The sequence below is a fragment of the Arachis ipaensis genome, chromosome B09 (genome assembly GCF_000816755.2).
Source record: "Arachis ipaensis cultivar K30076 chromosome B09, Araip1.1, whole genome shotgun sequence".
NCBI lineage: Eukaryota > Viridiplantae > Streptophyta > Magnoliopsida > Fabales > Fabaceae > Arachis > Arachis ipaensis.
In genome coordinates this window covers 8,079,230-8,094,638 of record NC_029793.2, presented here as the reverse complement: position 1 = coordinate 8,094,638, position 15,409 = coordinate 8,079,230, and the positions used below count along the sequence as shown (strand labels likewise).

General features: G+C 34.8%; 2 long non-coding RNA genes across 2 annotated transcripts; one reads left to right on the top strand and one right to left on the bottom strand.

The window, feature by feature from the left end:
* LOC110266716 lies at positions 564 to 1,316 on the bottom strand. The gene is made up of 2 exons (XR_002354216.1): positions 1,002 to 1,316; positions 564 to 869 (listed from the first exon to the last, which is right to left on the bottom strand). It is a non-coding gene; the product is annotated as an uncharacterized LOC110266716 (long non-coding RNA).
* LOC110266715 lies at positions 2,201 to 3,494 on the top strand. Its single transcript, XR_002354215.1, has 2 exons — positions 2,201 to 2,436; positions 3,008 to 3,494. It is a non-coding gene; the product is annotated as an uncharacterized LOC110266715 (long non-coding RNA).

Below are 15,409 nucleotides of genomic sequence, written 5' to 3'. Positions count from 1 at the left end.
GCTCACCTTAGGTCTTCCCTCAACCTGCTCATCTGTGTTGGTCTAATTATTTTGAGGAGTACTGTTAGTATCAGATGGTGGGACTGAGTCTGATTCAGGATTTGATTGTGAAAGTGGGTTTCTATTATGGCTGTGGAATGTATTGGGTTACTTGTTCAGCTGCTTGGGCCTCGTTCTCACTAGATAATGAGACAAAACTGCACTTGGAGATGTTGAACCAGCAGTATGTATTGGTTGCTACTCTTGTTCAATGGGATTTTGTGAAGGCTGTGATCGATTGGAAGGTGCCTCATCTGGTTGCACAGGTGTTGTGGGAGGTTGAGACATCTGTTTTGTTGGAGATATTTCTTGGGCCACATTAACAACATCCTCCTTTTAGGACTCAACCTCAATCTGGCTGCTTGCTTCATGGACCTCTTTCCTATTCTGGACCTCACCATCCATAAGTCTTCTTGTTGGAGTCTTCTTTGGAGTTGGATTTCTCTTAGCAAAAGTCTTCAATCTCATCTTTGATGGAGTGATATTCTCTTCAACAATAACAGGATCATTTACAGGGTGCTCCATGTATAAGTAAATTCTGTTACCATTCTTCACAGCAGCCTCATACAACTTAACTATGTCCATATCAACCCTTAACAATTTCAACCCATTATCAAGCTCCTTACCAGGTTCTAGTCAATAAAAATCAGTAATGGATGTATATCCAATGTCCCTTAGCAAATCATTTATGAAAAATCCATTGAGAGTATCCACATTAACCCTCTCAATCTCTGTTACTTTCCCACCAACATATCCAAGCTTCCCACATGGACCTCGCTCAAATCTCCCCCTATGATTAATACACAGAGTAATATGTACAGTGGCCATCCCTACAACCAATACAGTATAGATTTAAGGTACCATCCTATATAATTACAGACAACAACATAGCAATTGAAAATCTAACCCTAACCCAAAAATTCTGAAAACATTCTAAGATGGAAAAACTGGTAATGGCATACCTCTGTTCTCTGTGGAGTAACGATGGTGGGCTATAGATAGTAGACAACGAGATGCATACAACAATGGTGGGCTACGGGTAGTGAAGCAATGACTTGATTAAATTGGAGAAATGTCTCTGTTGCAGAATGGAGGTGCTCTGATCTTCTTCTTCGATTTGGAATGGCAGTGGTGACAACAATGGAGCTCTGCTAGGGCACAGAGAGGGTGTAAGAGTTTTTTTCTATTTCTTAATAAAAAAAATGGGTTACACGTAGATAGGTTTGGAGTTGTTTTGTTGTTACGTAGGTTCGGATATTAACGGACCAAGTACGTAACCAACGTCAGGGTATTTCTGACACACGGAGGTCATCTTCCATGGTTACAAGGTGAGTTTCCTTTTTCTATGGTTACATTTATCAGCGTTTATATCTTTCGTGGGTACAAATGGTCATTTACTCAAAATATATATTCATTCGAGATTGGACCATGCCAATAAGTATTGTGAATTTGTTTCATTTTTCAAAAGCCAATGTCAAATAAAAACAATAAAATATAAAAGAAAATGTTATTATATATTGCCGTGTAGCATTTCAGGACATCCAACAGTGCTCACATTTTTTATGCTTTGAGGGCCATTATATTAATTAAGGGTTTTTCCCCATGCGATGTAAGGATTGAATTTAATTTCATTTAAAAAAAATGTTAAAAAGTGATAATAAAATTAATAAAAAATTATGGTGGGTAATAAAATTATGAAGAGAATGTAAATTTTATGGTGGGTAATAAAATAATAAAGTTAATAAAATTATGAAGAGAATGTAAATTTTAATTTTTTCCATATCTTTCAAAAAGCTTTGTACAGTATTCTTTTTTTTTTACAATGAATAAATTCCATTTATGTATCAAAATAAATGTAACAATCATAAAAGATTGAAAGAAAGAAGTTTACAAATTAGATATCACAATGTGAAATTACTAATAGTTCTCAATTATTATGCCATAGACTGATTTTGATTTGCACACAATTCAAAAGCTTTATTGTTACAGTTATATATTCTTCTAAATTCTAATACTAATAAAAGAAAAAAAATATTATATATTCTTCTAGTATATATGTATACTTAACTCTTGGCTTTTTATATTGGTTAAGGGAGCATGCATCTTTGCATTATGATCCCTTGTATGTAGCTACCATTTATAATTTTATTTTATTAAATATTCTGAACCTGTATATATATATAAGGGTGTTAGGTAAAATAATTTATACTTTTTTCCATTGCCTCCTTTACATTATTCTTTCTATTTTCTATATATATATTATTATCTTCTTTCTTTTTAGTTGCACCTGCATGCTGATGAGTAGTCATATGATGACTAATTCAAAAGCCTATCTTTCTTTTCTTATTTTTGCTTCTCTCTTATCTTCTCATGTCTTGACTCATGAATTATCCGAGGGTGAGTTTTCCCTTTGCTTCTTTAATTTCACCTACATGATATAATTCTCATTTTTTAATTAATTAGCACATACATATATTAAAAATATTATGTACACATACAAATTTAACCATCAAATCAGTCATCATATATTTATGTATAAATATATAATATTCAATTTATTTTTAATATATATTTTATATCTATATTATTGGTACCTCCTATCGAACAAAATAATTTTTAATTGAAAATTTAGTAATTAAAAAATGAATAATAAAGAAAATAATTAAATAACTTCTTATAAGATAATTTAAACGATTTTAACTTCACATGCATATTATTATTATTATTATCCAATTATGTATTTTCCCTTCATTTATTAATCCTTCCTGCATAATAAAATTCCCATTTTTATGTTCTTGTATGTTTAATTATTTTGGAAGCAACTTTATTCTTTAACATTAGGTATAATTTTTTTAAACATTGCTACAATCTTAACTTTCTTATTTTTTTTTTTATTGTCTTATTTATTCATTAGAGAAAATAATTTCAGCACATAATATTACATTTTATGAATTAGAAAATTCAACAGGTAGTTATAGTGGTTACCATTCCAAGGATTTTCAATGGACTATGCCTTCTGAGCTACCTAAAGCTAAAAAGGATGAATATACTACTTATTCACTTGGTTATTTTCTCAGTGAAAAGCGTCCTAAACGTCGTCGTATTAATCCTCCTCCTCCTTCTTCTTCTCCTCGTCGTCGCTCTCCTCCTCCTCTTTCTCCTTCACAGCTAAATAAAATGTTTCTAGGTCGTCCACTTGATCCTACGCCTATGCCGCCTCTACCTACACCTCCACCAATATCCGATTTTAACCATTGGATGGTTTCATATATGGCGAGTTCTACATTGTAAAATCAATATGGACTTCTCTCTGGACAATTTATTAAAAAAATATTGATGATCCAACAAGTACCAAGTGTCTTGTGAAAAAAATAAATTCTGTCATTTACAAAGACATACAATATAAAACAGTAGTTATTACTGGAAAAATAAGATCATTATTAAGCTTGTGAATAGATTAAGTTGGTTAATTAATTTTAATTTAAAAAATAAAAAACAATATTTATATATAATATGCAATTGGACTGGGCCTAAACATGACTATACTATTGAAAGACAGGGCAATAACAATGTTTTATTTTAATTATCTTTTCTGGACTAAAGCATTGTGTCTTCGCTTCTATTTTTTTAGTCTCGAAATTTTTATAACTAGTAAAAATAATTTTAACAAAGTAGTTTAGTTTAATTTAATTAATTTTATTATTGATGGTAATCAGTAGCTAAGAGAAGGGGGTTGAATCTTAGCTCATTTTTGCTGAATATTATTTTCTGACTTTTAAAGGAACTTCAAGAGATATTTCTGCTTTTTGTCTCATAATAAGTCAAGAGATATTTTCTATTTGTCTTGCAACCAGTTAGGAGATATTTTTCAATTTTGTCTCCAACGCAACAGAAACAGAATAGGAGTAGAAGAGAAAGAGAGAACCACACCTAGAAGTATCCTGATTCAGCTACTAAGTGCAATGCAGCCTACATCCAGTCTCCATCACAACAGTGACGGAATTTCACTATAAGCAACAGATTACAAACACCAATTCTTCCCTAGGATCTACCCAATCCTATCTGAGACAAATCCAGATTCAATCCCCAAATCTGAACTTGACTTGGACTCTTACCAAGCTTTCAACCGCAAAGTGTTAACCCAACTTGCAAGAAAATCCCCACAGGATCGTGAAACACAATATACAGATGTACAAAGAAACTCTGAGACATCTATGACTTTTTCTCTAGTATTGATCACTGTCTTTTTTCTCTCACTGACTTTTTCTTACAAACCTCATCATGTTTGCCTTTTACCATGAGACCTAGACAGACAACACTAAGAAAAAGAAAACAAAATGAACAACATTGAAGGAGAAGAACTCAGGAAGCTTGGGTAGCTATGAGAACTCTGTGCTTTTCACTTTCTCTCCTTGATCTCAATCCTTGGCCGTTCACCCTTATTATAGAAGGGGAAGCTTCCAAGGTTGAAACCGGTTCAACCAAGCCAGCAACATCTTCTCCAACAAACAGTAGCGGTTCGAACACAGAGAAGAGAGAGGGAAAACCGAAACAAAACTAACATGCATGTACCTCTCTCATCCCTTCTCATCAAGCTCCTTCACTCTGAGCCCTTGATCTTGACTTTGGCTCCAAGAAAGAACTCTGACCCTTGATGAACCTCTGATCCTTGACAGCTCCTTCCTTTCCATATTTGCTTCTTCCTCTTCGTAGCTCCAGTAGCTACCTTTTATCTTGGAATAACAAAAATGGAAATGAGCTTTACCCACTGCGATCTTCTTCTCTGACCGAGACAGATCTTTTCTTTTCTTGGCATGGAAGATCTTGAAGCTCATCTTCAAAATCTTGCCTTTAATGGCAAAGATCTAGCCACACCATGCTTCGGATCTTCCTTTTGCAAAGGCCATCATTAACCTAGCCTTTTCTTCTTCCATTAGCCTCACTGTTACTTTTTTCTGATAACTTTTACTTGCTTCTTTTCTCTGATTAAAGTGACCGAATAGAAAAAGAGAGAAGAAAGAAAAGAAACAAAACATTCAATGCACAATTAAATGAAATTGAATTGTGAATTTTGGTTACCTATGCGAGCATTTAACCAAATTAGAATTTGAGTTTCGATAACCAATGCATACATTTAATTTAATTAAAATTTGAATTCCACCAACAAAAGAAAGTGGGTAACTGAAGAGTGCATCATCAAATTGGACCCCTTTTGTTTTGTGTTTAACGTATGGCTTCCTTGGGTCATTTTCTCCATCATTTTGTTTTATCAAAATGGGCTTGAGATTTGGGCTTATCTCCAATTCAAGTCTCAGTAACTTGAATGATCCAATTTGGCACCAAGCAAATTAATTCATTTATCAATTTGGGCTCATGTGACTTTGGCCCAATAATCAAAATCTGCACACTAACAAACTCATCATACAAACAATTGGAAGCAAATATTGAAATAACAATTTTTTAATTAATATTTTTAATAATATTTGATCATCATAATAATTCAAGTTTTTCAAATTCAACAATCTCCCCCTTGATGACAAACATTATTAAAAATGAATTGAAAAGGATTAGGATTAGACAACTCCTTTGAAGATTTGGCCGAATCCTCCCCCTTTCAATTGATCAAATTGCTCCCCCTTAATGTATGCCTCATTATCCATCAATTTATGGAAGCAATACCTGTAAACATGTTTAAACAGTTCCAAAAAAAAAATTATATTTTCAAAACATGGAACCTTAAGAAGCAAAACCATATTTATCAAGTAAAAGCCTGGTTTTGAGCTAATATATTTTTATAAACATAATCAAGGCTTCAAGTTGTTATCCTTCTAATAACATACTGCTCACAGAAAAAATTGCACTTGCAAAATATGAAACAGAGTAGGACAGAGTACATTCAGAGTACATATCAAACAAAACAACTGGCCAGCCTTCAAAACAGAGCAATAATAATTTAGAGCAAACATGATGAATCAGAGCAAAGCCAACAAAACAGAACACAATAAATTAGAGCAATCAGAGCACAAATAATTAAAATAATTAGAGTAATCAGCCAGCAGCCCTAATCTTAATTTCAATTCATCCAGCCCTTTCCTCTCTTTTTTGTCATCAAGGAGGAAACCTGCAAAATAGATGAAACAGCAATGCAATTCATAACATAAATATTAAAACATAAACAAAGTATTAAAGTGATTAAGTATAGTCATCCCAAAATGAAACAGTTCAAAAGAAACTAAGTCCAAAAGCAACAAAATAAATTATGTCCATAGGCATAAGCAGCAGAGATCAAATTTCTAGACATCAGAAATATTGATATCAGAATCAAGAAAATCTTGTTCTCCTTCAGAATGAGCCATGTCCTTATTAGTAGTCTCCAAACTCTTAACAAGCAGATTGATCCTTTCACGACATTTGGTCCAGGCTTTCTCATTCTCAAAGGCTTGCTTTCGCGCCTCTTTATAGGAACTGACCATCATGCTGGACATATTAGAGAACTTTGTAAGGACATCTTTTATAGTTTCTGAGAATCGAGACTTGTCAGAAGAATCGGGAGGAAGACTTTCATCTTCACTTTTAGTAAATACAGATGCCTTGGAGCTCTTAGTCTTTTTCCCTTTTGCAGAATCGGGAACTCCCCCGCCTTTGATTACAGAGACCCTGTTCTCAACTGGCTCATTGCTGAGATCCACATTAAAATACTCAAAGATACATGTCAGAAACATACCATATGGCAGATTGGATTTCTTATCACTACGGACACAGTCCCACATGTGTCTGATCATAAGATAAGCAAAATGAAATAGAAGCAGAGTTTAGAATTGCAAACAGCACAATGGTATCACAAACAGTAATCCTCTGGTAAGAACCACTTTGAGGCATCAAAACATGAGTGATGATTCGGTATAGTAAGGCTCGCACAGGACCGAGAGCCTTATGGGTTAGATTAGTGCCATCAAGAGCAGAAAATTTTTCACACACCCGAGTCAGAGCAACTTAAAATAAAACCCCAGCATGGTTATCCCATTTACCAGACATGTATGCCCTGCCCCCTTCATCTTGGTACCTTAAAGCAGTACTTACAGTATCACGATTCAAAGTGAGATGAACCTTTTTGACATATGAATGTTGTGCACCATCATGAAACATCATGTTAGCATAGAATTCACGTACCAAGTTTGAGTAAACTGGTTTTCGAATTTTGAAAATAGGAGTCCATTTCAGATCATCAAAATATGCAGTAAAATCAATGCCTTTTTCAGAAAGGTGTTCAAGATTAACCACATCAGAGGCACAGAGATGATGATTTACCAACACTTAGGAGTGAAACTCAAAAACCGCACAAGATATAAAGCGGGAAGGATCAAAGTGAGAGTGGCTTTTACCATATTTATTTTTTAAGTCCAAAGAATCAAGATTGGATGGTTCTCTGGTGTCATGAAGGATAGGCTTCTTTGAACGTTGAGTGGGGGCTGACCGTCCTGAAGGATGAGGGGTAGAACGACGTGGTGGTGGTGACGGACGTGGAGATGGAGGTGGTGTGTCTTCTTCTTCTTTGAGTACTTGCTCTTTTCCCTTTGAACTTCTCTTTGATGATGCTGCTTCCTGCCCTGTTGAAGCCCTCGCATGGATTCCTTTCCTTGCCATGCAGTCCGTGGAGTAAGAAGAGGGTGAAGAGGTTGAATGAGAATGAATGCGTATGTGTGTATGGGATTGTGGACCTTTGGATGATGGAGGATTTTGGGTTATGGGGGTTCGGGTGCTTCGGTGAGTGGCAAGTTTCTTTCTCATGATGAAGAGAATGAAATGGAGAGGGAGAAGTTGAAGAGAGGGCCGAAGAGAATGGAAGGTGGAGAGAGGTTACACCATCATAAATACTTAGTGGGGAAAATCTCATTTAAACCAATCAGCATTAATGAAAACAGTTTTTAGTAAGAAATTTAAAAATAAAAAAGAAGTAACTAAAAAGACTTTTTTCTTGAAAAGTGGGAGAAGATATAGCAAAAAGATTTGATTTGACAAAAACTCCCTTTTTGAAGATATGATGTGAAAATCTTCTCAAAAAAATAAATTATTTAAACAAATAAAAACATGATGCCAAAAAAAATGAGCCAATATCATGGAATGGGCTCAAAGGAGGTTGAATGGACTTGAGTCCAAGGTATCAAAGTTCAGTCTCCCCCTGTTTAATGACTTGTTCATCATGTACCCAGATTTGTCTCCCTGCTGCCTACGAGACAAAAATAAACAGAGGCATAAAAATCACATTTTTTCAACAAGACTTAAATCCATCATCTCCAAATTGTTCCTTAATGAACAAAATCTATCTTCACACAGTGGTTTAGTGAAAATGTCAACAAGTTGCTCTTCAGATTTTACAAATTAGATATCAACAGTACCCTTTTTCACATGTTCCCTAATGAAGTGATATCAAACCTCAATGTGCTTGGTTCTAGAGTGCAGTACAGGATTTTTTGAAATGTTTATTGCACTCATGTTGTCACAAAACAAAGGTATACTATTGATTTTCAATTTGTTATCTTCCAATTGAGTTTTCAACCAAATTAATTGTGAGCAACATGCAACGGCAGATATATATTCAGCTTCAGCCGTGGACAGAGCAACCGTGACTCGCTTCTTGCTTGACCATATGTTTAGTGAGCTTCCAAGGAAGCAAGACATTCCGAAAATGCTTTTTCTATCTACTCGGTCTCCCGCATAATCTGCATCACAAAACCCCACTACACAGAATTCATTAGATTTAGGATACCACAAGCCAAGATCACAAGTGCCTTTAATGTATCTAATTATTCTTTTAACGGCTGAAAGATTGGATTCTTTTGGGTGAGATTGAAACCTTGAACATACTCCCACACTTTGAACAATATCCGGCCTAGAAGATGTAAGATACATGAGGGATCCTATCATTCCTCTATATTTTGTTTCATCCACATCTTTTCCATTTTCATCCTTGTCAAGTTTTGTGTTTGGATATATAGGAGTTCCCATTGGTTTGAAATTTTCAAGACCAAATTTATTGATTAACTCTTTGGCATATTTACCTTGGTGAATAAAAATACCACTAGGGGTTTGTTTAATTTGAAGACCAAGAAAGAAGGTCAATTCTCCCATTAAACTCATTTCAAACTCACTTGTCATAAGTTTTCCAAACTCTTCACACAAGGATTCATTGGCCGAACCAAACACAATGTCATCCACATAAACTTGAACAAGCAAGATATCATCATTAGATTCTTTTATAAATAAAGTAGTATCGGTGGTACCCCTTTGAAATTTATTTTTCAACAAGAAGGCACTAAGCCTTTCATACCAAGTTCTTGGAGCTTGCCTAAGGCCATAAAGAGCCTTAGAGAGTTTAAAAACATGATTTGGAGAGTCTTTGCTTTCAAAACCGGGGAGTTGAGGTACAAATATTTTCGTATCTATAAAACCATTAAGAAAAGCACATTTGACATCAATTTGAAACATTTTAAAGTCCTTGTAGGCAGCATAGGCAAGAAGCAACCTAATTGCTTCCATTCTTGCTATCGGGGCAAATGACTCATCAAAATCTATACCTTCCTCCTGATCGTAACCTTGGGCCATTAGTCTAGCCTTGTTACGAATAACAGTACCATCCTTACCCAATTTATTTTTGAAAATCCATTGTGTACCGGTTACCTTTTTACCATTTGGATTTGGTATAAGAGTCCAAACCTCATTCTTTTCAAATTGTGCTAGCTCTTCCTTCATGGCTTTAACCCATGAGGGGTCTTCAAGAGCTTGCTTCACATTGAGAGGTTCCAACTGGGACAAGAAGGCAATATTGCTTTACTCGGTTTGCTTCTTGCTTGAGGATCTTGTGGTTATGCCTTGTGAAGGATCACGAATGATGAATTCATGTGGGTAATCCTTCAAGAATTTCCATTCACGTGGAGTTTGAGGAAAGTTTTTGCCTTGACGAGTTTTAGTAGACAGCTCTGTTCTAGATTCTCTGGCTTGTTCAGGAGACAAAACTGAAATGTCTCCTCCATCCTGATGAGACATTTCTGGACAGACAGATTCATCACTTGGGACAGTTTTGGGTTTTTCTTGACTTGCTTGATGGTTCACATCAGCTTCACTTCCTGCATCATCATCTAAAAAGGCACTGGGAATTGAATTAGTATCACAAAAAGTCACATGTATGGATTCCTCAATAGTTCTATGTTCTTTGAGGTAAACCCTAAATGCTTTGCTAGTGGTGGAGTATTCAATAAACATTTGTTCATAGAATTTTGGATCAAATTTTTCAAGATTTTCTTTATTGTTAGGTACAAAATATTTGCATCCAAAAATATGGAAATACTTAAGATTTGGTGGGGTTCCTTTCCAAGGCTCATATGGAGTTTTCTTTAAACATTTTCTAATGATGATTCTATTAAGAATATAGCAAGCTGTGTTGACAGCTTCAGCCCACAAAAATTTTAGTACATCATTTTCACAAAGCATTGCCCTAGTCATTTTTTGAAGGCTTCTATTCCTTCTTTTAACTACCCCATTTTGTTGAGGAGTCCTAGGACATGAAAATTTATGAGCAATACCAAAATCATCACAAAATTTTTCAAAATTTTGATTTTTAAACTCATTTCCATGATCACTTCTCAAGTGGGCAATTTTTAAATCTTTTTCATTTTGGATATTTTTACAAAGAGAAGAAAAAGCATGAAATGCATCATTCTTGTAAGCTAAGAAAAGAACCCAACCAAATCTAGAGTAATTATCCACCACCACCAATCCATAGTGTTTACCGCTCAAACTTTGAGTTCTAGTTGGACCAAAAAGATCAATATGCAACATTTCTAATGGTCTTTTAGTGGAAATTTTATCTTTTGGTTTAAAAGGAGATATTACTTGTTTGCCTAGTTGACAAGCATCACAAGTAATATCCTTATCAAATTTAATATTAGGAATTTCTCTAGCCAAATTTTTCTTAACAAGCTTAGAAATTTGGTACATGCTTGCATGACCCAATTTCTTATGCCAAAGCCATTTTTCAGATTCAAGAGAAGTAAAACATGTTATTTTTTATCTTTTAAATCCTCTAGAGTTAATCCATATACATTATTACATCTTTTTGTTTTAAACAAAATTTCTCCGGATTTTTCACAAATAACTAAGCAATCCAATTTTCTAAAAATAACTAAATAACCAAGATCACACACTTGGCTAATGCTTAGTAGGTTGTGCTTTAATCCATCAATAAGCAAAACATCATTAATGAAAGAAGAGAAATTCTTACCCACTTTACCTATGGCCACTATTTTTTCTTTTCTATTGTCACCGAAAGTAACAAAGCCTCCATCATACTCATCAAGCTTGATGAAGAATGTTGACTTTCCGGTCATATGCCTAGAGTACCCACTATCCATATACCACATGTTGTCCTTTCTCTTGGATGCTAGGCAAACCTACAAAACAAGCTTAAGTGACCCTAGTATAGGTATCCAAATCTTTTTGGATCCTTTGATGTCAAACCATCTTTTTTGTCCCAAGCCATTATAATCACAAATAATTTTGTAAACTTTATCTCCAATCATCCTTTCACTTATGAAGCACTGAATAGGGAAATGTCCATTCCGATTGTATAATCTACAAAATTTTTGAGTTGCTATTTTTCTAAAGCTTGTTTGGTTTTGAAACCTTATGTTATCCGAAGAGGATGCCATGTTGGTAAAAGAAAATTTTTCAATGAATTTTTCAGATTTGTGAAAACCTAAACCAGCTTTATCATAAAGAGGTTTTTGGCTAGCCAAGAGTTAATTTAAATTATCAGAACTTTGAGCAAAGTTGGCTAGGTCCTCTTTTAAGTCTTTTTACCTCTTTATGCAGCCACTCATTTTTCTCAAAATAATTTAGATTTGCGGTCACAGAATGATGATATTCACAGCTCTTAAGTTCAGCTTTTAACCGCTTGTTTTCTTCAACAAGATCAACAGCAGTTTCGGCTTCCCTTAATTTAGCTTTAAGAAAACCATTTTCAGCTTTTAGTATTTCTATTTGAGACTCAAGATCTTGATTTTTCATTTAGGAAACATTTAATCTTTTCAGAAAGATGATCAATCATAAGATGAAGGTATTTAGTGGAAGGATCATAAAATACTACCTGCTCTATGTGATCGGCCATGAGACAAGTTTGAGATTTGGTTTTTGATTCTTCGTCTTCTCAGTGTCATTTTCCAAGTCTTCCCAAGATGCCATGAGACCTTTCTTCTTTCCTCTTTTCGGCTTGTCCTCCTTCTTCAGTTTTGGACAATCAGACTTGAAGTACCCAGCTTCTTTACAGTTGTAACAGATCACTTTGCTGAAATCCCTCTTTGGCTTCCTTGAGCTGCCTCCTTTGTTTCGTTCCTTTAGTTTCACCATTTTCCTGAATTTCTTAGCAAACAAAACAAAATCATTTTCAGATGAGTTATCGCTGGATTCATCATCCAGAGGTTCAATAACAGATTTGAGAGCAATTCCTTTTTTTGTATCTTTTTTCAAATATGTGTTTTCAAAGGCAAGTAAATTTCCTCTCAAATCATCATAAGTCATAGTATCAATGCCACTGCTCTCAGCTATTACTATTGCCTTGGTTTCCCACTCTTTACTGAGACATCTCAATATTCTCCTCACAAGCATATATTCGGAATATGTAATCCCCATAGCATCCAAGCCAGTGATGATAACGTTGAATCTTTCAAACATTTCATTAATCGTCTCTCATTCCTTCATTGAGAATATTTCATATTCTCTGTTTAGCATGTCTATTCTGGATCTTTTGACTAGAGTTGTGCCTTCATGAGTAACTTGAAGTTTGTCCCATATTTCCTTTGCTGTTATGCATCTTGATACCCATCGGTATTCCTCGAAGCTGACTGCACAGTTGAGCAAGTTGACCGCTTTGGCGTTGAGTTCTACTTTTTTTCTATCATCATCATTCCATTCAGCTTCACCTTTCAGAGTAACCACACAATCAGCTCCTGTAATGGTTGGAAATTGTGGACCTTCCAGGATTATCTTCCAAAGTCTGTAATCTACAGATTGAACAAATATCTTCATTCTTTCTTTCCAGTAACTGTAATTCTTTCCATTGAAGAATGGAGGTCTGTTGCTTGACTGCCCTTCTGTTAGAGTATAGGCCACCACATTTGAGCCACTGTTAACCGCCATCAGGATCTTTTCTCCAAGCTGCAAAGCTTGATCTCTTTGAGACCAAGCTCTGATACCAATTGATGGTAATCAGTGGCTAAGAGAATGGGGGTTGAATCTTAGCTCTTTTTTACTGAATATTACTTTCTGACTTTTAAAGAAACTTTAGGAGATATTTCTGCTTTTTGTCTCATAACAAGTCAACAGACATTTTCTTTTTGTCTTGCAACCGGTTAGGAGATATTTTTCATTTTTGTCTCAACCGCAATAGAAACAAAATAGGTGTAGAAGAGAAAGAGAGAATCACACCCAGAAGTATTATAGTTCAATTGCTAAGTGCAATGCAGCCTACATCCAGTCTCCATCACAACAGTGAACAGATTACAAAAACCAATTCTTCCCTAGGATCTACCCAATCCTACCTGGGACAAATCCAGATTCAATCCCCAAATCTAAACTTGACTTGGACTCCTACCAAGCTTTCAATCGCAAAGTGCTAACCCAACTTGCAAGGGAATCCCTACAGGATCATGAAACACAACATACAGATGTACAAAGAAACTCTGAGACGACATCTCTAACTTTTTCTCTAGTATTGATCACTGTCTTTTTCCTCTCACTGGATTTTTCTTACAAACCTCACCATGTTTGCCTTTTACCATGAGACCTAGACAGACAACACTAAGAAAAAGAAAATAAAATGAACAACATTGAAGGAGAAGAACTCAGGAACAGGAAGCTTGGGTAGCTATGAGAACTCTGTGCTTTTCACTTTCTCTCCTTGATCTCAACCCTTGGCCCCACCCTTATTATAGAAGGGGAAGCTTCCAAGGTTGAAACCGGTTCAACCAAGCCAGCAACATCTTCTCCAACAAATAGTAGCGGTTCGGACAGAGAGAAGAGAGAGGAAAAACCGAAACAAAACTAACATGCATGTACCTCTCTCATCCCTTCTCATCAAGCTCCTTCACTTTGAGCCCTTGATCTTGACTTTGGCTCCAAGAAAGAACTCTGACCCTTGATGAACCTCTGATCCTTGACAGCTCCTTCATTTTCATATTTGCTTCTTCCTCTTCGTAGCTCCAGTAGCTACCTTCTATCTTGGAATAACAAAAATGGAAATGATCTGTACCCACTGCGATCTTCTTCTCTGACCGAGACAGATTTTTTCTTTTCTTGGCATGGAAGATCTTAAAGCTCCTTTTCAAAATCTTACCTTCAATAGCAAAGATCTAGCAACACCATGCTTCGGATCTTCCTTTTGCAAAGGCTATTATCAACCTAGCCTTTTCTTCTTCCATTAGCCTCACTGTTACTTTTCTCTGATAACTTTTACTTGCTTCTTTTCTCTGATTGAAGTGACCGAATGAAAAGAGAGAGAAGAAAGAGAAGAAACAAAACATTCAATGCACAATTAAATGAAATTGAATTGTGAATTTTGATTACCTATGTGAGCATTTAACCAAATTGAAATTTGAGTTCCAGTAACCAATGCATGCATTCAATTTAATTAAAATTTGAATTCCACCGATAAAAAAAAGTGGGTAAGCGAAGAGTGCATCATCAAATTGGACCCCTTTTATTTTGTTTTTAACGTACGGCTTCCTTGGATCATTTTCTCCATCATTTTATTTTATCAAAATGGGCTTGAGATTTGGGCTTATCTCCAATTCAAGTCTCAGCAACTTGAATGATCTAATTTGGCAACAAGCAAATTAATTCATTTATCAGTTTGGGTTCATGTGACTTTGGCCCAATTATCAAAATCTGCACACTAACAAACTCATCATACAAACAATTGGAAGTAAATATTGAAATAACAATTTTCTAATTAATATTTTTAATAATGTTTCATCATAATAATTTAAGTTTTCCAAACTCAACAATTATTAATATAATACGTTAATAATTCATTAATTAATATTATTTAAGATACACTAATTTATAATTTAAATATATAATAATAACTGATTGTTGATATGCATATAGTATCTATTCTATTATATAAAAATCGGATGTCTGTACTTAATGATAAAGCTGACGTGGCATACTTTAGAGAGTGTTTCCCGATTTAATTGTTTTATCTCATTCAATACAATTTATTACACTGACTTAATTATATCAACTAATTAATTTGATTAGATATTTAAATATTAATATAATTAATATAATTTATTATAATTTATTAAACTTAATTAAT